Raw genomic sequence first — 20,605 nt, 5'->3', positions numbered from 1 at the left:
ATCACCCAAATGACAGAGATGAAACAAGAGAGTGCATTAAGTCACTTTTTCTTCACACTGGACAGAAGAAGCACTTAAAACTAGATGTACCGCATGGCGGTACAAAATATGACCGCCGCTCAGGCCTGCACTGGCTTTCCACAAAAATAAATGACGTGGAGCAATTTGGCTGTATTGCGTGTTTATGTATATACCTAAAAAAAGTAGTAGTATGTGCATGTCTGTCTGTCTGTGTGTGTGTGTATGTGTGTGTGTGTGTTTGTGTATGTGTGTGTCTGTGTGTGTGTGTGTCTGTGCGTGTATGTATGCGTGCGTACATGAGTGTGCGCGTGTGTGTTTGTGTGTGTGTGTCTGTGCATGTGGATTTGTATGTGTGTGTATGGGTGTGTGTCTGTGCGTGTGGATGTCAGTGTGTGTGCATGCTTGCGTTTGTTTGTATTCCTGCATGTGTGTGTGTGACAGTTAGGGTTGCCAACTTCAGAAAAGGAAAATGCGGGACAATCGTGGTTATTTATAGGAAAATGAGGGACACTCAAAATATTTGTACTGTATCACACAGTGTACGTCATTTCAGTGTCTGCAGTTAAGTTTGTGTTTAAAAGGTTATCAGACATAAACACATTTGTATTGCTTAACCTATTTATGTATTTAATTCTAAAAATAATTTTAATGTCATACATGAAAAGTCATTACAAACAAACCATAGTTCAAAATAACAGCATTTATCTAAAATAGAAAGCTTTTTTTAACATTATACACTAGGCTTACAGTTCAAAAGTTTGGGGTTAGTAAGATTATTTTTTGGGAAAAAAAATAAAGAAAGTAATTGCCTACTTTTATTCAGCAAGGATGCATTACATTAATCAAAAGTGACAGTTAAGATAATGTTACAAAAGCTTTCTATGTACTTTCTAAAAGCTTTAAAACATTAATAATAATCAGAAATGTTTTTTGAGCATATTATTCCCTCAGGTAGATTACATGTTTTCTTGCGTGGCTGGATGTTAGACTCATGAACAATAATCAAGTTGTTTGCATTCGCCAAAATTGATTAGCCGAAATCAAAACGTGGACAGTGAAAGGAAATTACCGTTAGCGCGAGACGAGTCCGGCTTGAAGCGGAAGCGACCAGACGGCAGAGGATGTTCGCAAATCAAACAATGATTTGTCTCAAAACAGTGATTAAAAAAAGCTGTGATTGGATGATGACAGGTGTCGGTGATCATTCTCAAGTGTCGTGGTCAGCACTGCTGCTGTTGCTGTTGTATCAGTCAGTGGTTTATCAGCTTGTCAAAAAACGGGACACGGGAGGTCACGCACGGGACAAATAAATTAGGCCCAAAATACAGGACGTCTCTCCTAATTCGGGACAGTTGGCAATCTTAGTGACAGTATCATCCTAAACCAGCAACCCTTCGCTCAACACCACCATCTACAGGCCGATGAGTGTACAGTCACTAAATGTGCACATAAATGAATTTATTTTATACCCCCCCCATGGATGAAATTCTACGAAACTTAGCATACCCCCAGAGGATGTCAAGTTAATCATACACATGAAATATGGTGCAGTTCTGAACATCTCAACTGAAGATAGGGGCGATTAAAGCAGAATAATATTGCATTTTCATTTTTTATGGGAGGTGGGCAAATCACAAATGAGTGATTATGGGCTAGGTTGATGTGGGCCCTTAAGAGCAACATACCATAAAAATTTCTTCATCCTCGGTGCCACGGTTCAGGTAGTTATTTAGGAAAAACTGCATTTTTTGGGTTTGGGGGGGCCCAGCGCGAGGTTCGGGGGAGTGACCCCCGGGGACCAAACAAAATTTTTCCGTAAAAGTCTAGTGGGGCTACATGCCCACCAAATTTCATGTTCCCCGGTGTTTCGGTGTCCCTGGTATCATTGACAAAAAAATTCAGTAGATGACGAAAAAAAAAAAAAAAAACTTTGACAATCGATTATGGGCTAGGTTGATGTGGGCCCTTAAGACCAACATACCATAAAAATTTCTTCATTCTCGGTGCCACGGTTCAGGTAGTTATTTAGGAAAAACTGCATTTTTGGGTTTGGGGGGGACCAGCGCAGGGGGGGAGTGGCCCCCGGGGACCAAACGAAATTTTTCCGTAAAAGTCTAGTGGGGCTACATGCCCACCAAATTTCATGTTCCCTGGTGTTTCGGTGTCCCTGGTATCGTTGACGAAAAATTCAGTAGATGACGGGAAAAAAACAAAAAAAAAAACTTTGACAGTCCCTATATGACCACTTTCGCTAGCTATGCTAGCGCGGCGGTCATAATAATCAACACTATTGTATTCATACCTGTAATGACTACTGTCAGAGAGACAGCCACACATTTGCTGATAATCAAGTGAAAAGATTGTAGGTCATTACAAACCATTTGTGATGTTCACACTTTAAAGAGCCCTTTTGCATCTATTTTAAGTCATGTCAGAGTAAACGGCTTTTAGAATTTTTTTTTTTGTTTTTAATAAAAATAAAATAGATGCTCTAAAATGATTGGGTCAAAACATTTTATTAAAAATGTGTTGCAAATATCAGACATTTTATAAATAAACCTTAAACACAGAGATAAAGATAACCTAACAGTCAGCAAAGAGAAAATGGAAAACAAGCATTATAAAAAACATAAAAAGTGAGAATATCTGAACAAATGATTCCAAAAATCCATTTTTGCGAGGGCAGTGGGGTCACAAATAAGGGCGCCTGCAGAAACACTTGCACACAAACACATATATCAACCTCAGCCTATCTGTGGAGAGGAATGAAATTAGATTTTTTTTCATGGTCTGATACGGCGGTGTGTGGAAATGCCTCACACATTTTATAATCACAGATTCTAGGATTGGATGTCAGAGAGTGCTTGGGTGACGATCTATCACTGGTTCACCGCAGACATGGGAGGTCTTTAAAAGAGATGACTTCAAATGCACTGAGCAGAGCTTCTGTTCTTTGGTCAATCACTGCCATGTTGGGGGGCTACACACATTCAGTTCTCATGAGGCCCACAAGTCAAAGAAAACCATTGGAGCACTTCCCCAGAAACACAATTGAACAAGCACATGACTTACCTTTAGAACACTTTCAGGAAGACCAACTGCTAACACAAACATACACAAACAAACACACACTTATCTACAAACACTGTAGACAGCTTTCAACTTCTTGCCTCGCAGACTGAATCTTTTTGCTATCTGCTATTCAACTGTTCACTCTGAAGGGCTGTCAGACAAAAAAAAAATCTATTCTGGTCTTATTGTAATATCTAGGCCTAATGTCTATAGTGGGGAACTATATGTATATGTAATTTAATTGTAAAATAGATTTTCTGGACTTTGAAAACTGTACCTGTGGTAGGCCTACATTAGATGTATCTGCAAATAATTTATAATTTATAAATAATATTTTTTGGGGGGACCTAGAAATGTGAAACCATGGTCAGATTCTCACTTAACAGTCAAAGAACTTGCACTTCATATGCATGACACATGTAGTACCACCTAAATGGAGTCTGATACATGGTTAATATTTTTTCATAATTTCTCTAAGCAGAGGGAACACTGAGCTCTCATAAACATTTAAATCAAAAGAGCATTTGTTATGTCCGTTTCTGGCTTTGTCTATTGTATGTTTGTGTGTACTGTGGATATATGGTTGGTAATTCACTGGATGGTCATGTTTACCCATGGGATACAGGAAACAATTTTCCGAGGTTGGTCGACCCTCTGGATTGCCAAGTGAATTAGTTGTATTAGTTGTGTATCCTTTCTTCATGGAATATCAAGTGAAGTATCTCACTGAGAAAGTAATATCTGAAGATAAACTCAAAAGTAACAAAAGTCGGTTATAGTAAACAGGCCTGTAATTGTAGCATCATTTACCAGCCTTTAAACATGATGTTGATCAAAACAAAACTGCGATTGGTCACTTTACATGTCAGTCAGACGGCCTGACTAAGTGAGCAATCTTTGGCCAATTACAACGGCCATAAAGCCCAGACCAGGGGCGTTGCTAGACATAAAGCTCTACTGGGACACAGCCAGGTCCCCCATTGTTTGTCTGAGATAGCAACAGTAACTAAGGAGGCTGTGGCTTACCGATAGGTCAATTAAATATACATTTCATATCCGAAAGAATGATTCATTGTTATCACAAACAATCAAAGACTGTAGTACAGAACACAACAATGTGTTTATTTTCTGTGCTATACAGTGCTGCATGCAGGGGTGTTTGTTTCAAAAACACCAGGCTGGGTAGTTGTGTAATTTAGGGGGGTTCAGGGGCATGGTCCCCCGAGAAAATTTGGATTTCTCTGACCTACATTTGTGTATTTTAAGGTGCTTGAAGGCCTAAAAATTGGATAACAATAGCTTTAAAAGCATGTTAGTGGGCAGCAGTAGCATAAATTATTTATCAAGCAGATAACAGATTCTAAAACATGAGAATGAGAATAAATGTTGCAATGAATGATCCACACTACAAAATGTTAATGTGTATTGTCAACATTCAAAACTATTTTAACTCTTCCAAAAATGTTGTTTTTGCATAGTAACTCTACACACAAACATAAAATGATTAGCCCACATACACACCAAACTACACACAGATATGAATTATGTAAAACACTACTATCTTGTGTCTTTTGCTTGTTCAGTGTGCAGTGGAGTGTATAGGAGTTTGTCACACGTACATGTATGTGCACAAATACACTGTATATATTATACAGTATGTTTGATGAATGCAACAGTTATTGAACTGAACTGAATCAACACTAAAGTGACTATCAACTGAATATTGACACTATTGGCTTGTTGGCCAAGCTGCTTCTCAAGCGATTTTTTAATTTGTTACTATTGTGAAGCTTCTGTGAAACAATATATTGTAGCTCATATATGTATATATATATATGTGATCTACACACACACTGAATATGCAAAAATGCCAAGTCAGAAACTCAACTCTATTTCTAAAGCGCTGTGTGAGTGTGTGTGTATGTGTATGTATGTGTAGTATGTACACATAAATATATAGAAATATACATACATACATATATTTGTTTTCTGTAATTAATCACGATTAATCGTGCCAAACATTAAAGTGCCAAACATTAAAGTTTGCCAGGCAAACCCTGCCTGGCATTCAGAAGTCCAGGTCCAGGGAGCATCCTGCCTGAGCAGCATCCTCAGCGGAGCCGTGACAGAGGAGTACTGCGGCAGGAAGTGCATGTAGTAGGCTGTCATCCCCAAGAACGAAGCCAGCTGCGAGGCTGTCGTGGGGTTGGGGACTGCGCTGATGGCTGCCACATTCAACTGGAGAGGGGAGATACCATCTGCCGACACACGGAACCCGACAAAATCAATGGCCGGTGCGGAGAACGTACACTTCTCAGTGTTCAAGGTGACATGGTGGCGGCTGAGGGAGTCAAAGACCTGTTCCAGGCGGGCGTTGTGTGTTTCCACATCAGGCCCGTGTACCACAATATCATCCAATTAGGCCACGGTACCGGGGCAGCTGGCGAGGATTGTGGACATGATCTTCTGGAAACAGCTTGGTGCTGAACTGAGCCCAAAAGGCATCCTCGTATAGCGGTACAGGCCAGTATGGGTGATAAAAGCCGTCAGGTTCCGACTCTCCGGGTGCAGAGGGATTTGTAAGTAGCCCTGACGTAAGTCCAACTTAGAAAAGACCCGGGAGCCGTCGAAGTGGGTTGTGAGTTCTTCTGTCGTCGGAAGAGGGTACTTGTCAGGCACCACTGCCTTGTTGACGTGGCGAAGGTCGACGCAGACTCTCAGTCCACCTGACTTCTCCCTGGCAATGACGAGGTTGGACACCCAAGGAGAGGCATCAATGGGTTCTATGATGCCATTAGCCTGGAGGCGTTGGAGCTCCTGTGTAACGGCGTCCCGCAGAGCCAGGGGAACACGCCGAAGGGGCTGGACCATGGGAGGCACGCTGTGGTCCAGGAGTGGTTTGTGTGTGAATGAGGTGAGACACCCAAGACCATTGAACAGTTCAGGCCGCCTTTGTTGCCAAGGGGAACCCACTTGTAGTATTCGTGTTCCGTTGTTGTCCTGTAGGGTAAAACCAAGGCTGAGAAAGAGGTCAAGGCCCATGATGTTCTCACCGTGGCGTGTAATGTGGAATGGGAAGCGGTCCACAGTTGTAGAAGTGTAGCGAACTGGGAGGTAAAGTAGGCCAACAACGTCGATTTTGCTGCGGCCGTAGCCACAGAGAGCAGTGGATGGGGGCTGCAGCTGTCTGTTTGGGAAGAGTAGGTTACAGGTGTCAACATTCAGCAGTGACACCTTGGCCCCAGTGTCGAGGAGAAGAGGGACACAGCGGCCATCCAGGTATACGGGGCACCTGGAGAAGGTCCCTGGGTGGGGGCTTATGGTGCGCACTGGCACCACCGGGTCATGTGACTGTTCAGAGTAGTCAGCCGGAGCAGACCGGCACCATTTAGCGAAGTGGTTAGGTTTCTGACAGCGTCTGCATGTTTGGCCCCTAGCAGGGCAGTCCTGAGCCCTTGTGGCATGACGGGTGGAGCCACAATTCCCACAGCGTCTCTGCTGGCGTGTTTGCTGGGGGCGCGCTACCTGTATAGCAGCAGGTTCAGCCAGGTTGTCTGAGCTTGATAGCTGTTGCACTGGCTGTTCAATAACGGCAGTATGAGACTTGTTTTCTGCTATTTTAGCAGCACATTGAGTTGCCGCCTCAACTTGTAAAGCGAGTGTTAATGCATCCTCAAGTGACAGTGTTGCATCTTTGAGTAACAACTCCTCCTGGACTCTGGGATTAGACGTTTTTCAATGAGCTGGTCTCGAATAAGTTCATCCCTCATGATGCCGAAATTACAGCGCTGTTCTAAGGCTTTTAAATCTGCTACAAACTGCCTAGCAGACTCACCAGGGCGCTGACATCTTTGTCTGAACTCCAACCGCTGAAAGAGGATGTTCTGTGACTTCACAAAATGTCCAGTCAGAGCCGTAATTACAGCATCGTAAGTGTCCAGAGTACCATCGAGCGTGTTGAAAATCCTGTTCCCCTCCGCTCCCAGCAAGTGCAGTAGGATAGCACGCTTCCTCGCGCTAGTGGCATTATCCAATCCAATGGCTAAAAGGTACAGTTCAAAAGAGTTCCACTGATTCCAAGGAACGACAGGTTCGCCAGGGAGGGGCAAAAAATAGTCCGGAGGTGGCAGAGAAAAAACCTGGGCATCAGCCATCCTCGTCGCCAATGTTATGTTGTTAAAAAATAATGTCTAGTTTCACTTTCAATGCATCAACTCACTCGTTTATTTTCCGGAACCCAAAACCAAAACGCACACCTACGGTGGCCTCACAGTGTCAGAATGTGCAACGTAAAACAGGCATCCTGAATAGCAGAACTAGAACTGTATATATATACTGTATGTATTACGTGAACACAACACTGAGGCTTCCTACACCGTAAACAAAAGACAGTAAGGAACAATGACGTCGATTTTACCATATCAATGCGAGCGCGAGTCCAATGTTGAAACACTGGAAGAACTAGTTATTCAACCCGAACCTCCATCGCAAGGACGACTCGAGTAGGACGTTTCACAGTGATACACTACTCAGTTTGAGGTACATTATGAGATGTTGCAACTGTAATTCCTCACCATCAGTATTAAAGTGCATACTGTCCATCAACAAACCGATTATTTTACTTGTACTAATTTATTTACAGAGTATTTTTGTAATATATTGCGGTGAACACATGGAAACTGTATCAATAATAGTGCATGTATGGATGTATACATTAGCCAAGCTCTAGCGTGAATGACTGATGTAATATAAACATTGGTAAAACAAATTTTGCTCCGTGCTTAATCTTTCCTCAAAGTAGTGAGAATGACAGACAATCTGCATTAATAGACAAAGTTATAGGAAGTGGCCCACAAACTGATTAGCAGAAGTATTTCAGTAAGTTAATCAGTTCGCAGGAGACCTACACAATATAAAACTCAAAACTAAGTATTTTGAACACCATCTTTCAAGAGCAAGTGGTTTGCGAATCCTGCATTGAACTGATTTGAGAAGCAGTCGTCAGTGAAATAAAGGGAACACAGCAAAAGTTTAGGATTATACTGCTGTGATATCATGGGAAAGATGAATTTTAACCACTGATTCTTCACATGCTCCTCCTTGGGCAGTGAAAAAAAAAAAAAAAAAAAACGGGCTTTACCTTCACATTGTAGATCACAGCGTCTTCTCGACATGATGCTATCCAGTATCCACAGGAATCAGCTGCAGGTTTGAGGTTCAAGTTTTCCCTGGTGTCTGTGCATGCAATAAGTTGGCGGGCAATATGCTAATGTTTCGTCTTGACGTCACAACGAAATGGCTTTTAACTAAAAACAATTAATTTCACTGACTCAGAGTCGACTCTTACTTTTGAAAGACAATAACTTTATATACGGTGCACTTTCAGATTTAAAACTTTGCAGGATGTTTTCATTCACTTAGAGCTATGTTACACACTACATGAAAGGTCATTTTCAAAAATCCAGGGGCCCTTTAACACAGCATGTTGTAATACTTGGATAGAATAAAGAACGAGCATTTTTCCAGTGCAACCAGATAGGCCTAAAACAACGCTTGATTATACAGCATGTTGCTTAGGACAGTATGCGCAATAATACTAGAAGCCTAAGTAACAAGCATATATTCGATAACATTTACACAAGCAACCACCGTACAGTACTGATAGCAAAGTTACTGAAATTACAGCATATTGCTGATACCTGATAAGCTTAGCACAGCATGTGACGATACCAGATATAAGCCTACTGCAGCGTTCACACAAAACGTGAATGGGTAGATGACAAATAAGGGTGAAAGCATTTTTTAACCCTCAATTGGTCCTTGGGGTCTATATGACCCCAAGCGACTTTTCTTTAATAAAAAAAAATGGTTCCCTTCATCTCAGTGGAATAAAATTTGGTGACTTTTCCTACATTATCTATTTATACACACAGAAAAAAACTGGGCTTGATTCGGTCGTTCTAAAGGTATGTAAAAAAAAAAGTCACAAATCTGTCCCTTGGGGTCAATATGACCCCACATTGAAATGAATGGGAAAATCGAAGAAATTTTTTTTTTTTTTTTTCATTTGTCAAAAAAAATATATAAATCCAGAATAAATCTGAAAATTTCAATACCACAATGAAGTCCTGGTACTAGAGCACAAATGAAATGTGGAACAAACATGACCACTTGCACACACACATGTTCGCGCACACAAACACACACACAGGTCTGACTCCAAAAGAAAGCATTTTTATAGAAATTGACAAATAAAATCAATAATTCCAGCATAAATCTGAAAATTCTCACACATAAATGAAGGCCTGGTACTAGAGCACTAATGTAATGTGGAATGAACATTATCACAGACACATATGCGCCCACACAGACACAGACACAAATACACACATAGACAGAGAAAGGGTGTGACTGCAATAGAGAGCATTTTTACTGAAATTGTGAAATAAAATCAATAATTTCTGCATAAATCTAAAAAATTTCACACATAAATGAAGGTATGGTATGAGAGCACAAATGCAACGTGGAAAGAACATGACTACACACAGATCAAATACACACAGAGAGACAAACAATAAAGATATTACTGCAAATTTATATAGCATTATTGCAATAATAAGACACTTCAAAAGACCTCAAACAACAACAAAAAAAAATTCTAAACTTTTTAAAATACATTAAATCAGTATTTTGTCAATGTTTAAATATGTAATTCATAAAAAAGCTATTATAAGAGCATTAAGTCACATCCAGAAAAATGAATGGATCTCTATGGGGCCTCTGCTGGAAGTATATGGTAATTACACTTTGTGGCTAAAACTATATTAGCTACAAAAAAACATCTAACCAGCAGATGGCAGAATTATGCATCTAACACCTAGATCAATATCCAGAAACAACTCATAGTTAAATTTGATCATCATTAATGTGTTTTTTTCATAAAAAAACTATATTTCATATGTATGCTAATGGTGTAGTTGAGGAATTTTGCAGTAAATAGGTAAAAAAGTACTTCATATCCCCCAAAACACAGCATTAATGAATAGATGAGAAGTAAACAAAAAAAAAAAACATATATTATTTGTATAATTAAAAATGTATATTTTTTGTCCAATTTCTCTATCAATTGTTGGGGTCATATAGACCCCAAAGACCAGATTTGTAAACCGGAAACGAAGACCTTATAACAAAGTTCTAAATTGCTTGAGAATTGTACGAATTTGTAAAGTTCAAATACTGTTGTTTTTGAAACTGTTAGAGGTTAGCAGATTTTTTTTCTCATTATGTAATTTATTAAGCTCTTCTCATAGCTCCAGGCAAAATATGTCCTGCGGTGTGACATGATATTACTATAAAATTCAAATATTGAAATACTATTAATTTCAAATACAAATCAGGTATGTTTCAAGTTTAACAAGTATTCTTAAAGAATGATCATTAAAATTCTGCATATATTTTTTTTTCACAGCTGTTTTTCGATTATATTCTTTGCTTGTGCCATCTTTTACCACTCTCTCCAGTGGAAATATTGTGTAAAATGAGAAAAAAATATTTGAAAATGTTTATTATAGTTATTATATTATAGTATTATAATTTTTATATAGTTATATTATGCAATGTTTTCAAATGCATATAATCATTTAAGCTAGTTATCATAGTAAAAGTCGTTTAATTGTGTTTGAAGTGATGTCACACCACAGGACATCCCGTCACACCACAGGACGAAATGAAACACTGTATGAACATTTATGGTGAAATTTACTGAATACTTTTGTAACAAACAAATTCATTTGCATTTCTATTTGAACATTAACCCCCTGAGGTCGACAATCGCGCCGGCGCGATAGGCTCGCTTTTTTTCAGTTCAGTTCAAAAGAAATTAATTTTGCTCTGTTGACTTTGTTATTACAAGCAAGTTTCATACATCAATCGATTCTGTTAAATGTGTATTATTTTTGTGTATACTCACAATAAAAACAAAGTGTTGTGCTTTTTGCCAAATAAAGAAAAATAAACGTGATGCGAGTTCTGCCTTCTCTCTGTCAGTGAAGACCATTCTGAAACGCGTCCGAAAATGAACTGTAACTCAGCGAATACTCAGTCAAACAGGCATACAGACACACAGGCATGAAGCTTGAATTCTCTTCTTTTAAATGAGGTAATTTATATAAAAAACAAATATTCTCATCTTGTGAAATCTGTATTAACCCCCTGAGGTCGGCTATCGCGCCGGCGCGATAGGCTCGTTTTTTTTCGTATGAGTGCAAAAAAAAAATACAAAAAAAATATTAATTTTTATCTTATATGCTTGTGTTATACATCAATCGATCCTGTTTAGTGTGTATTTTTTTTGTGTATGCTCATAATAAAAACAAAGTGTTGTGCTTTTCGCCAAATAAAGAAAAATAAACATGATGCGAGTTCTGCCTACTCTCCGTCAGTGAAGTCAATTCTGAAACGCGTCCGAAAATGAACTGTAACTCAGCGAATACTCAGTCAAACAGGCATACAGTCACACAGGCATGAAGCTTGAATTATCTTCTTTCAAATGAAGTAATTTTTATAAAAAACAAATATTCACAGTTTATATAATATGTATGTAAAGAGAGAGATGTCAGTCGTTCTCATCTCAGCTAATTAAGTTTTAATGTGACTCCGCCTACGGAGACCGCGCTATTCAAACGCAAATGTGAGGCGATCCATACAAACCTGTGAAACGCCCACATCCGCTGGATAAGGCCGGTGAAACACTGGATGCGTGGCGTAAGCGTCTCAGCTGCGTGGCGTGTCCGTTTTTATTTCGGCTCCCATCCATGTTAACAGTTTAGAGTTTGCATACTGCCTGTGTGAGACGCGCGTCTCAGGTGCGGCACGAGCCGCGTGGAAAACGCGTGCATTCTAGAAATAGAACCGACGCCTATTTTTCACGCGACACGCAAGCGTCTTGGAAGCGTTTCCATGCAAAATTGAATAGGAAAATCTGTTTATTTGTCATTTTGACACGAATACATATTAATAAATGTCCTTTTGATGTTTAAAAGTGTCTAGGTTTTGACATAAATGCAAATATAAATGTAATTTTACAAAATATGATCGATTTTCAAATACTGCTGTATTGAATGAACAGCTTTTAGCAAACTCTATTGCTATACTGAGATGAGGAATATATACTGTATGTGTTTTGTCAAAAATAAAGTCATCAACTAACTAATGAATCCTTTACTTTGAAATACGTATGATAAAATGTATACTTTAGTTTTGAAAGACGTTGACTAGTTTTGAAAAGATTATAAAGTATGTATGTGCATGCATATATATATGTGTGTGTGTATATATGAAGAGTTCAGATGCAAAAGCCTCTAAATGCCATCTGAAATTTTCTCCTAGAATGATCATTTTTATGAAGCTTGTATATTTAAGTTAGCTATAGGTGACACGTCACCTGAATGAATGGCTCATTAAGTATGCAGGGACGTAGTCTCACCAGGTGTGAACTACTACATATGCATGATGCTGTTGGAGCGTTTACGCCCCATCCGCATATTGGCTTTCCAAACTAAAAGTGTTTCACAAAACTAAAATCAATGTATCGTTTTTTTGTGGATGATTAGGCAGGATGATTTTCATATCATTTTGAAGAAAAAACACTAGGCGATGAAATCCATTAGTCAAAAGTCTTATTGCCACATATTTAGTATGTGTTTTGTGGCCTTATTTCAGAAACTTTAGTTTTTAGTTTTTTCAATAACCACGCATAAACATTATTCTCTCAAAAATGCAGACATGTACATTCTTGTTGCTCACATATTATGGTAGCCCTGTTTGTGCTAAATAGTGTGTAATTTTTTTTTGCCATTAATATGTTTATTAGCAACTGAAAAAAGCACAAATGTCAGGGCATGTCAGAACATCTCAAGGACCCCAAAAACACCCCAGACCCCAGAGGGTTAAAAGAGAGCGATTCCAGTCGAGCTAATTAGAGCTCATTCAAATGTAATGTGAACACGCCCACGGAGAGCGCGTGCTATTCAAACGCAAATTACTGAGGCAATCCAAGCAAACCTGTGAACGCCCCCATATCAGCTCGAGAAAACACAAGTTTAATCATATAATTGTAGCCTACGTGTTTACACCATCTGGCAGCGCTGTGAGGAATAATAATAATGGAAAATCTACCTCAGAGTGCGGGTATTGCAGGAGAGAGGATCCGAATATGTAGTAAGTTTTTTTTCCTTCTCAAGTTAATCGCGTTTCTGTGAATGAATGAACGGCAGCCGCAGAGATGCGCGCTGTTTATCACAGCTCGCAAAAAGACAGTTTAAATTTAAATTGCGTCTCTGTGTGAATGAATGATGATGTTTTAGCAAACTGTATTGCTATACTGAGTTGAGTAAAAATCGACAGAAATATGTTGAAATAAAATGTAGGCTATTTGTATAAGCAACGTATTAAACTGAAAATTAACATTTATATGCCCTAATATTTCATAAAAACAACGTTACAGTCAGGCGTTTCTGTTTGTGAATGAATGTTTCGGTTTTAGCAAACTGTATTGCTATACTGAGAAAAATCGACTGAAATATGTTGAAATAAAATGTATTTGTATAAGCAACATATTAAACTGCAAATTAACATTTATATTTCTTATAATAAAAATGAAAGACCTATGTTACAGACATATGAAAGTCAACATTTCGTTGATTAGTTTTGGATAGATTATACATTTTTACTGTAAAATATCTGCCACCTCAAATAAGCTTTTGTTTGCCAATATTTGCTCATGTTAAATATAGTATGTTTTGTCAAAAATAAAGTAATCAAATAATCAATCAAATCCTTAACTTTGAAATATGTATGATAAAATGTATACTTTAGTTTTTACAAAGAAATATTACACTTGAATTGTTGTTGTAATTGTAACCTTTTTAATAAAAAAAATATATTTACAAGGTAGATGTAAACAAACTATTAACCCTCTGGGGTCTGAGCTGTTTTCTGGCCCTGGAGGTGTTCTGACATGCTCTGACATTTGTGGTTATTTCTGTTACTTGTGACATTTTCATGGCTAAAGTCTAATTACACTGTATTCAGCACAAACTCTGCTACAATAATATATCAGCAGCATGTATGTAAAAGTTTGTAGTTTTGAGATAATGACATTTATGCGTGGTTTGTGAAAATACAAAAATAAATTCTCACTGAAATAAGGTCATGAAACCCATACTGATTATTTCTTCACAAGACTTTTGAAAATTGTATGACGTAGCCTAGAATATTTGCTCTAAAACTATGTGAGAATCACCCTGACTGCTCATTCAGAGAAGACAATATATTGATTTAAAAATTTTACGACGTGTTTTGTGTGATAAAGCAATATGCGAAGGGGCGGATCATCTCATTAATATGAAAGCTTTCCACACCTGAGAAAGACAAAGAACCTCCCTAATGGCCCTATTAGGAGCTTATCAGGGCCCATCATTCTGACCACCCTTGCACAAAGAATGAGGAGATTTAAAAAAGAATGGCTTTTAAAATTGTTTGGATTTATTTACAACACAACATAATCCAAAGATACACAACAAAAAAGTACCATGTTCATGTACAGAGACATGTACTGTGAACGTTGAAGTCAGCAGGACTCAGTGGCATCTAGGCCCTGAAAAAAAAAAAAAAAAAAAAAAGTGAACATACTGATATCAAGAGAAAGGCCTGCACGATTTTGGGAATACATTTTAGATTTTTCTTGTTAAAATTGCTTTTTAAAATTCACAGAATACACACACACACTCACACAAATGTTTCCAACAATATATTATATAATGAACACCAGGTTTGTTGTGCCTTGTAGGTATAGGCTATGCGCAGTGCTGCATAAAATAATAACAATATAGCAGCCTATATAAGACCTGGGTGTTATATTAGACCGCAACTTGTCTTTTGAAAATCATATTTCATATGTTACAAGAACAGCCTTTTTCCACCTTAGAAACATTGCTAAGCTACGTAACATGCTATCAGTTTCTGATGCAGAAAAGTTAGTTCATGCATTCATGACCTCGAGACTAGATTACTGTAATGCTTTATTAGCTGGTTGTCCTGCATCCTCAATAAACAAGCTACAGTTAGTCCAAAATGCCGCCGCTAGAGTTCTTACTAGATCAAGAAAATACGATCATATAACACCAATTCTGTCGTCTCTACATTGGTTACCTATAAAGTTCCGTATCAATTACAAAGTATTGCTACTGACCTATAAAGCCCTAAATGGTTTAGCTCCCGTGTATTTAACGGAACTTCTATCGCCCTACAATCCAGCGCGCTCTTTAAGATCACTAAATTCGAGGCTTCTGGTCATTCCTAGGATATCTAAGTCCACTAAAGGAGGGAGAGCTTTTTCACATTTAGCTCCTAAACTGTGGAATGGCCTTCCTGATATTGTTCGAGGCTCAGACTCGCTGTCCCAGTTTAAAACTAGATTAAAGACGCATCTCTTCAGCCAGGCATTCACATAATACTTACATTTTATACTACAGTTGAATCAGATTGAATGCATTAATATTGCGAACAGCAGCTACGCTAATTATTTCCCATATGCTTTTCTGTTGTTATCTCGGGACGCTAGTCCCGAGGTAAATACAGATCGTCAGCTCCAGTTTGTATCCAGCCTCTCATGGAAACTACAGATTCTCCAACACCCATGCAGAGACGACTCGGCGCCTGTGAAGAGACGACTCGACGCTGGCGATGTTTATGCCCTAAATCAATACATGATTAACTAACTGTATTTCTCTATGTACATTTCTGAAATGCACTTTCTGTAAAGCTGCTTTGAAACAATATGTATTGTGAAAAGCGCTATACAAATAAATTTGAATTGAATTGAATTGAATATATATATTTTCAAAAAGATTTCAGTAACAACTAAGCTAGAGAAAAATATATTGATTATCATGTTACTTCAAATGTTTCCATCCGTTATGATGATATGAAATGAGATAATAATAAAAACATGAAGCCGTTTGGTGCGTTTTGCTTTCATCCAAAATATGATGTGTACATTCAAACGCGATCGCGCAGGAAAATATGATACATTCAAACGCGATCGCTATCAAAAATATGATACATTCAAACGCGATCGCGCTCAAATATAAAACATTATGGTTACCATATACATATCTACGTTTGAGCAGATATCCACAAACACCCCACTGCGCAATGTGACGTCGTAGTGACGTCATTTTCATGTAATTTTTGGACGTCCAAATTTGGTCCATTGAAGGGGTTGTTTTGTAACGCCAGGCGACGTCTTTTTTCGACGTCTTCCGCACGTCTAATGTTGACGTCCGTCCACAAAAGTTTGTTTGTGGGAACAAGGAAGGAGACTGGGTCGGCTTGCTGTGGATTGTGTGTTTTATTATACGTCTTTTTCAAAAAATAATCGCGCTCAGTGCGCTCAAACAAAACAGTGGCTTCTCCTACACACACACACACACACACACACACACACACACACACACACACACACACACACACACACACACACACACACACACACACACACACACACACACACACACACACACACACACATTCTTGCTTTACCTGGGAATCGAACTCGTGATCTTATGTTACAAGCGCCAACACTCTACTGTTTGAGCTACAGCATCAGACTTTTGTATGCGTCTTCAGTTATCACTCTAAACATGTTGAACAATGATTATTAAATCAAATAACAAAATTGTTGATAAATGTGTTCACACCAAACACGAAGAGAGTGAGATAATTTCTGATTCGCGTTTAGGCTAAAAATAGGTTCGGCGCTTATCGCGGTTTGGAAAGAAACTGCATCTTGCAGTACATTTTAAATATAGCGATTTGGAAACGTGGATGGAGCAGTGAATAGGTTCAGTACACAGCAAAATGACATGACAAACTCGCGTTTTGGAAAAGAGCTCTTCATTTGTAAATTAAAAAAATATTAATAATCATGTAAATTTCCTGCACTGTCATAGACGTCCAAATGACGTCCAAAAAAATTACCCAGTTCAGGTCCAATGTTGACCGTAAATATGACGTCCAAGTTGGGTCATGGTTGGACGTCCAAATAGTGGACCTAGTTTGGACGTCGAAAAAAATTACCCAGTTCAAAGGTCCAATGTTGACCGTAAATATGACGTCCAAGTTGGGTCATGGTTGGACATCCAAATAGTGGACCTAGTTTGGACGTCGAAAAAAATTACCCAGTTCAAAGGTCCAATGTTGAACGTAAATATGACGTCCAAGTTGGGTCATGGTTGGACGTCCAAATAGTGGACCTAGTTTGGACGTTGAAAAAAATTACCCAGTTCAAAGGTCCAATGTTGAACGTAAATATGACGTCCAAGTTGGGTCATGGTTGGACGTCCAAATAGTGGACCTAGTTTGGACGTCGAATTGATGTCCAGAATTGGTCATGGACCGACGGACCCAATATAGACTTGATCTGCACGTCTATCCGACGTCCAATGTTTAGTGGGACAGTAACAGTAAACACGGGTCGAAATATTATAATATTCCCCATATATCTAGCAACAGTTCAACTGCAACGTGACATTTATGCAACAATAACAAACTAATATGTAAGAATTTCTTACCTTACACCTTTCTTGTCTTCAAATCGCGTTCTTTTTCTTCTGAGGTAGCCTAAATCCAATGTAAGCTCAGGCACGTCTTTCAAACTCGACGAAAAGTGAAGTGAAGTGTTTTGTTGTTGAGGTAATGAGCGAGACGCGGTCCATGTGGAGATTTGCATGTGAATATCTTTTGCGCGAGTGGGCGTGGCCAAATTAACTGTAATGAGGAAGCGTTTGAGAAGCTGGACATCTTGTTGGTTTTATACAAATTACTTAAACAGAGAATATTTGTTTTCGTTTTGAATCCGATCATTTAAAAGTACACACTTAAATGTTTATAAAGGTATATGGCTCATAAATGTGTAACAAGTATTCGCTGAGTTTTGTTTCAGTTTATAGACGTGCTCAAGAAAAAAAAGTTCACCGCGACGGAGAGGCAGAACGCACACCCTGTTTATTTTCTTTATTTTACAAAAGCACAATGTTTTGGTTTGATTGTAAGTGGACACATACAAAAGGAGAAATATCACAGATTCTTTTTTTATATTTCTTTTTTCTGTATGACTATAAATGACTGAGTAATTTAAGTTTATAGTGCTACAATGTGGAGAAAATCCAGCAAAACGCGCCCGCGCGTTTGTCGACCTCAGAGGGTTAAAAGGTAAATATAAGCCTTTTCTATAATTTTTATTGTGTTTTATTAGTGACAAATTTGGGGAGAGGATAAATATTCCAAAACTGAAAATACAGTATGAGAATTAACTGCACAATTACTAGACATGTTTTCCTTGGATATTATAGGCCAATTTGCAAGCACAATATGTGGAAAAATAAAAAAAGAATTGAGATGCTTCCAACTGTTGCTCTTGCATTCTTGTGGCTCAGTGACTCACCTGAATGAATGGCTAATTAAGTATGCAGGCCCCATTGTCTCCTCAGGTGTGAACCACTAAATATGCATGATCGTTGACGCCCACTCCGCATATTGCCTTTCCAAACAGAAAGTGCTTTGCAAAATTCAAATCAATGTATTGTGTTATGTGAATGATAAGGCAGGGTGATTTTCACATCATTTTGAAGAAAAAACACTAGGTGATGACATCCATTAGACAAAAGTCTTATTGGCACATATTTAGAATGTGTTTTATGGCCTTATTTCAGAAACTTTAGTTTTTAGTTTTTTCAATAACCATGCATAAACATTATTCTCTCAAAAATGCAGACATGTACATTCTTGTTGCTCACATATTATGGTAGCCCTGTTTGTGCTAAATAGTGTGTAATTTTTTTTTGCCATTAATATGTTTATAAGCAACTGAAAAAAGCACAAATGTCAGGGCATGTCAGAACATCTCAAGGACCCCAAAAACACCTTAGACCCCAGAGGGTTAATGAAAATGCAACATATCAGTACAATCTTATTACTTAGTGTATGAATTTGAACTAAAAACATAGTGAACAAGACATACTGAATAATTAACATTTTGGAGGCGTCAAATCAGACCCCGTCATAAAGACCATTCATTTCTATTTTTAACTTAAAAGACTAAACAAATATCTTGTTTCTCAGGAGAAAGCCATTAAAATCATGTTAAAATAATCAATTCAGCTCTTTGAACAAAGATTCCAGTGAACAAGAGAAATTTGACTTCATCCTGTGCTAACCTTTCCCGGTACCTCCTTGTCCTTTCTTTGCTCATGCCTAAAAACCATAAACTGTAAAAAATATGGACAAAGCGTCTGTGACGTCACCCATAGACTTTCTGAAGAACGGGTTTGAAGCCGTTTATGGGGGGTATGGGCGGCGCCATCTTGGAAAATCTCGGGAAATCCTAACCCCGCCCACCTTCTGGCCAATCCATATATGGGTAAAAGGGCGGGCTTTGTGTGAGACTGGAACGATGTCATTTTCGCGTGAAGAATGCAACATAAACAACAATGGATGACATACAGCAGATCTTGTTCTTGCTTCTCGGCGTGTTTGTCACAAGAAGCCTTCTCGATAGCAAGTACGCAAAGTTCGGACTTAATTGCCAAGTCCGACTCAGGAGAATGACTCCCGAGGACACGAGTCCGGTTATTCTGCAAATGGAACAGCGCGTCACTCAGCTCGCTCTGCTACTCCGGTTATCTCTGTGTGTATATTTTAGGCAACAATAAAACGAAATATGTTATAAAACACCACACTGCCTCTTTTCATTTTAATTTAAAGAAATCTTAAACATTATAGCCACACAAATGTGGTTCAGGCAACGCATATTTATTATATTCACTGCATATAACATTAGCCTATTTATAACAAAACGAAATATAAAACACAACCCTGCCTCTTTTCGATTTATATAATATAAAAATATTAAACATTTTAATATGGTCCAGGCATTATGTGCATTTGTACTAAACAACAGATGTTGCAGTAAACAACATTACAGACCATCTTCGTTGTATTAAAATTTAAAATGACAAAACTCAACCCAGTCTCTTTTTGTTAAATTTCAGTTTTATCGATATTAGCCATTATAAAAGTATAATAAGTAAAAGGTACAATAAGCTATACAAATAAAGCAAACAATTCAGTCAAACATACAAAGTCAGCGCTCTAGTCTAACCATACAACGGTAAAGTTAAATAGCTTATAAAGTTATGAAACTTAACTTAGCCCTCAGCCAAAACGATTGGCCAGGGAACAAATTATAGATTCACGAGACCAAAAATCGCCCGTTAGATATACACAAGACGAATTATATCTCATGTTTAACCACTACAGAGACGCCAGAGTCAGCGGCAAACGTCAGAACGACTAGCCGAGGACAGGCTGTTCCAGACGGGGTACATGAGCGCCGAGCGCCCGGTGATCGCCTGCATCTCGCAACCTGGATCAAATTTTCATAAATCTTTAT

The sequence above is a fragment of the Squalius cephalus genome (genome assembly GCF_949319135.1).
Source record: "Squalius cephalus genome assembly, chromosome: 10".
Lineage (NCBI taxonomy): Eukaryota > Metazoa > Chordata > Actinopteri > Cypriniformes > Leuciscidae > Squalius > Squalius cephalus.
This window is presented reverse-complemented; position numbering follows the sequence as displayed.